This window comes from Scomber scombrus, chromosome 2 (genome assembly GCF_963691925.1).
Source record: "Scomber scombrus chromosome 2, fScoSco1.1, whole genome shotgun sequence".
NCBI lineage: Eukaryota > Metazoa > Chordata > Actinopteri > Scombriformes > Scombridae > Scomber > Scomber scombrus.
Window position 1 is genome coordinate 10,695,153 of NC_084971.1, and position 5,525 is coordinate 10,700,677.

A 5,525-nucleotide genomic window follows, 5' to 3' on the forward strand; every position below is an offset into this window, starting at 1 on the left:
CTCTGCGCCCCATTGGCCCAAAGTCCCGTCAGTCAGCGCTTTAAACAATACACGGTGGAGCGCGGCCATCCTTTCTGTCTTCGCTAGCCGGGAGAGAAAGTCCGCTTTTGCCTTGCCATAAAGCCAACTCTTTGCACTTATCTCGAGGTAAGGCATGCTCAGCATATTACTTTGTCTTCATTTTAACTTCTTCGTTCATTGAGTTTAAGTAAAGCTATGAAGTGTCTGTGTGTAATGTAAATCGCAGCAGCCCAAATAGCCTATTAAAACTGTCATAAGTGTTAATTTTCTTTTAAAAATCCTGCCGAATGTAAAAACGAAGGTAGAGGATGTGTTAAAAGTGTGTAATATATTTTAAAGTTCGTGCTCTGAAGAGATATATTACATTTAAAGTAAAATTGAAAAAAGGGACTTCAGCAGTAAAAATGGGCGCGAGTCTCCGCAAGTCCTCCAGTTTAATTAATAACTTTATTAATAACTGCAATATTACTGTACTCTGTGGAAATGTGCGCGTTAACTTTATATTTTCGTGTATGAGTCGGCATAGGTAATACATTTTCATTATCCATAAAAGCTAATGGCATTGTAATAACTTATTCTGTACAAAATAATCCATAAAAATTAAACAGCATTACATTAACACTGTAGAAATAACTTATTCTGTACGAAATGATCCATAAAAGTTCAACAGCATTGTAATGACTTATTCTGTATGAAACTATTCATTAGTCCACAGCATTGCATGAAAGATAATATAGTAATATATGTGAAGTGAGTAAATGCCATCAAAGGTGTTAAATACAGTAATAATGAATAATATTGTGTTTTTTACAGAGTACAAGCCTGCGTTTAGGTTCCTGCCTGGGTCCCCCATCCAGCTAAAGCTTCAGGCCTCTGCTGAAGCTGTGCAGGTGGCCAGGCAGAACCGGCAGGTTGCCAGCCAGCCCCTTCCTCTGATGTCAATGCAGAGGTCCAAGTCTGACGCGTGGGCGCGGGTCACAGCCCAGGGAGGGAACCCCACTGACCGGCGCCACATCCTCAGCAGGATGGAGGTGCAGTTCGGTCACTACCGGGGTCAGACCTTCCACTGGCTGCTGACTCAGGACGTCGGCTATTCGGCAGGGCTGCTGGCAAGCCACAAGATGGAGCAGGGGGGGGGGCAACAAGGACGTGTTGCTGGAGTACGCCTGCCTCTTCCCTTCTATGGCTGCTGCCATAGAAGACAAGCTGAGAGCAGGCACCGACGCAGAGGGCGACTGCACGGTGGGGTTCGGTGCATACAGCTCCATGACGTTCAGGGAGTAATCTAACCCAAACTCTTGTCTCTCAGCTACAGGAGCTGGGTCCGGATCGGGGCGGTCAACCATCCTGGGTCCCGCCTGGCCAAGCTGAAACTGTATGTGGCGAGGAGGGACAGGAGCGTGGGTGTTAAAGTGTTAAAGGGGTTAAAGCAATTAATCACTCAAATGTGGGAAAGAACAGTAGAATGTTGGGAAATGTTTTTGGTCAATGATGCAAATCTCTAGCTGCATTACCTTAATTAATTCTAAAGTAGCCTCACAATCTTCGAACTCTGCATAGCCCATGTCCTGCAAGGTGCGGAGCGCCACTGCCACAGAGTTACTCAAAGTCTGAGCAGCCAGGGAGACCTTGATTGAGTGTATAAGGAGAAATGAAGAGCACATTAGTGTTACAAGATACAAACAAGTATAAAAACACAATAAAGCCCTAGAGCCCATTTCTATTGCGGCCCTCTATACATAAATCATCATGCAAACATACCTTCATCTTTTGATTAGCAAAGTTCACATGCTTGTCTGTGACTCGGTTTGCAACATGTAGTCCTTTTCTTTTGGACATTGTTCAGCTGAACTATGTACATCAGATTGATACTGCCAGTAATGCTTCTAATTGGGCTGTATGCCTGCAGAATCAGATTTTTTTTTTCACTGCACACGTCAACTGTAAAGCACCATATTCTGCAGAATTATGTAAATACAATCAAAATGTATAAAAATCAGAACAGTCAGCTAAGATGTACCTGCAACATATTGCGTGTCAGCTTCAGCATGTGGCAAGCGTCCATCATAACAAAAACATTGTCATGGATTACTGGATGTGGGAAATGGGTCTTCAAGGGCTCACAGGGGTCTGCTTTTAAATCGCACCCAAGTTGGGTGCACATACTGATGTTTGATGCATGACCATCCATTGTCATGCACACCACCCTTATCTGACGATGATGAAGCTCTTCTAATGCATGTTCTACCAACACTTTCTGTGATTCTGGTGTGAGCGACTTGGTCAAATAATATGCTATTGGAGCTTTCCAATAACCTTGAAGCCCAACCACCATAAACACAAGAACCTCAGAAGCTATGTCAGTCTCATTCAATTGATCCCCCATGTCCACATATCCAAACATTGTATGTGTCTGAGGATCATGTTGGACGTGTTTTTTTATGGACATGGCATCCAGCATCAGAGTGACACATCCGTAATTGACCTCATCTTCCTGACGCCGTCTTTCCAGCATGTCCAACATCATTTTGTTGAGACCAGGTCTGGCATCAAGAGAGCTCAGCCACCTTGTATAATTAAAAAGTAGACATTTAACCACGTAGCCATTTAACCACTAACCCAAGCATCCCTATCGTGGACACTGGACATACTAAATAATATTGTCTGTAGTGCTTAATGTAATTGAGTGTAAAATTAGACATCATGAAGAAGACCTTTGCAATGAACTGGGATGTGGCAGGTGAATATAAAGAGTATCTCTCAGGTAGTGATATGCCTTCGGACCATGCAGATGGAGCGTAAGGGCAAAATCTCTCTGGGCCTTGGTGTACTCTACGCCCTGCCTCGACAGGAGATGAACCGGAAGATCTGAAATTCAATTAGAAAAAGTGATTCAGTAGGTCTCCTTTTAATAGTAACTAGGAAGTCAACAAAGAACATTAAATACACAAAATATTCAATGTGATATTTTTAAGTTTGGACTTTATAGCCTTAGGACAAGCAGGCAATGCATACAAGTGGTCAGTGGCCTGCCGCTTGCGGCCCAATCTCCTCTCTCCAGTGGCTCCCTGTTGTTTTGGCAAAATATACAAATATATAAATAATAGTAATACGGAAATTAATAACTTACTTTTTCAACAATTCAATCTTCACTTTTGAATTCTGTGAGCCTGAATACATTTTTAGGTTCTACAATTCTCCAACAGAAAACACAACAGCATACTTTTAAGAAATGGTATAGGCTTCTCCACTTATAAGGCATTTTGTAGCTCTGGACAAAAATGTAAAGGTTGCCTACCCCTGGGTGTAGTTTCAATGTTCACACATGTTTATTCATTCCAGTGTATGAGTGACAGAGAAAGTGAGATAGCCAGTGGTTTTCAAACTTTTTACACAGTACCACCTCAAATAATATTGGGCTCTTAGACTACTAACACCATCATAGACCTGGGTACCATCAAGATAAAGGATTTAATATAACAAGCCATATTATGTTCTCATTAGTTTGTGACATTCCACATGCAAATACTCACAACATCAGACATCAAGTCCATTGGCAGGTTATCTTCCGCTCTTCTAGAAGTGGTTGTGCTTCTTGTTGCTATCGACTAAAATAAACATAAGAAGTTTTGAGTGTCTAAAATGTGCTGTAATAAACAACACATTATATAACTTGCAGAAACAATAACTAAAGTGTGACATTTAATCACATATTTATATTGATATATAAATCTTATACACCTTAAATTATTGTTGGTCAATGATACACATACCCTTTGAAGATGAGCTGGAAAGCTGAAAATGGTTGGCACAACACCATCTTTAAGCAGGACAGTCTGCCCCGTTCTGTCGAAGTCCTCACTCCTGAAGTGGTCACTGCAGAGCACGGTCCTGTCAGAGGCAGCAAAACCGCCCCTTCTTAGGGCAAGTTCCCACATACGCCTCCTCTCTCCGGTTTTGGGAAACCTTAAAAAAGTGAGAAATGTACCCAGATATATAAATTATTGTCAACATTTCCAATCCGTATTTAAGATTAACCCCACTAAAAACAATAAAAAGGTGTCCAAAATTTCATTCAGTGATTGTGTTAACAAACATATTCTAAAAAGCTTTGTGTCAACAACAATCTAGCAATACTATTATGTAATAGCCCCGCTGTTCCTGTGTAACAGGACCTGTATTGTACATACTTCCACTAAGTAACTAACGATTATCCTAAAAATAAGTCATAATATTGTAATATCCTACTTGTGAAAGGTGATCCCACTGGTTCTCATTTCGAGACAACGCCGATTAGCGCATCCATAGGCTGCACAAGAGTCTGGCATCTTCAATTGTCAAGTCAGCAACGATTAAGTCGTTTTTCGAAGAGAAAACCTGCAATTTCAACATGTTAAGCTGTCAGAATTATAACCACGTTAATAACGTTTGTAAGAAACCAAACCGTTTGTAAATCCATCAAGATTTCAGTGAGATAAGAGTATTAACGGTTGTGCAGATCACTGATTTACCTCAGGTAACACAGATTCCACCAGAAAGCTTGCCCGTAGTAAGATGGCCGACAGTGCGGACGTTCGACTCAGCGCGGATGAGACGTCTAGTGTTCTATATATATCTATGGTCACGACAACAAACCCTAGTCGGCACCGACCAATCACTGCCCGCCCTCGTCGACGGACAGGGCTCCGCCGACTTGCAGCCAATCAAAGCATCACAGTTTTCATCCCTAGTCGGCAAGCACCAATAAGGCTGTATGTAAAGTCGGCGAGACACCCCCCCCCCCGAATTTCCATCCAACTTTTGGCAGCCAATAGGAGAGCCGGATTTGTCCCAATTCTCCTCCATCTTTTCTGCACGATCTGCTCCGTTTACCATCTGATCGACAGCAACCAGTCAATAAGTGAAATATTTACTTTATTAACTTTAATTTAAACGCCTCTATTTACAATGTGGATGTTAATGTTTAATAAGTATACAGGATTTAATGTTGTATTTCATCTTTCCTCCGATGTCCCTGACGGTAGTTTGGCCTAAAATGGCGGCGCTGCAGTGCGCAGTATTATTGAGTAATTGTGGAAAAACATGATATCATTTTAGTCAAATTGACATCATTAATAACTCATCAGTTTATAGTATTGTTGTATGTCAGTGTTAAACACAGTGAGGAAGATTCTGCTGCTCAGACTCTCAGTGGACTTTGTGTGACCCCCACCATCCCCGCTCGTTGAGTGGCCTCAGCCAATCAGGAGCCAGCTACTCTGCAGTAACTCAGCATCTTGTTAACTCTGTGGATGTTACTTTCTGACTGTTCCAGGGTTATTATTGTTCTGAAATATTCATTAGCTGTTATTTTTATATAGTTTTTCAGTTTGCTTTTTTTATTTCAGTTTAGTTTTAGTGAGTTTAACAAGTGATGAAGTAGTTTTAGTTTAGTTTATATTTAGTTTGTATTCAGTTTTAGCAGTGTTTCCCCTAGAATTTTTTTCAGGCCCGGTGGTACGAAA

General features: G+C 41.4%; 2 long non-coding RNA genes across 2 annotated transcripts; both read right to left on the reverse strand.

Moving 5' to 3' along the window:
* Nucleotides 1–2,999: 2,999 nt before the first annotated feature.
* LOC134000970 (uncharacterized) lies at nucleotides 3,000–3,846 on the reverse strand. The gene is made up of 3 exons (XR_009927452.1): nucleotides 3,795–3,846; nucleotides 3,555–3,629; nucleotides 3,000–3,089 (listed from the first exon to the last, which is right to left on the reverse strand). It is a non-coding gene; the product is annotated as an uncharacterized LOC134000970 (long non-coding RNA).
* Nucleotides 3,847–3,866: 20 nt separating this feature from the next.
* Nucleotides 3,867–4,558, reverse strand: LOC134000963 (uncharacterized). Its single transcript, XR_009927451.1, has 3 exons — nucleotides 4,533–4,558; nucleotides 4,270–4,398; nucleotides 3,867–3,987 (listed from the first exon to the last, which is right to left on the reverse strand). It is a non-coding gene; the product is annotated as an uncharacterized LOC134000963 (long non-coding RNA).
* Between the last annotated feature and the right edge of the window lie 967 nt (nucleotides 4,559–5,525).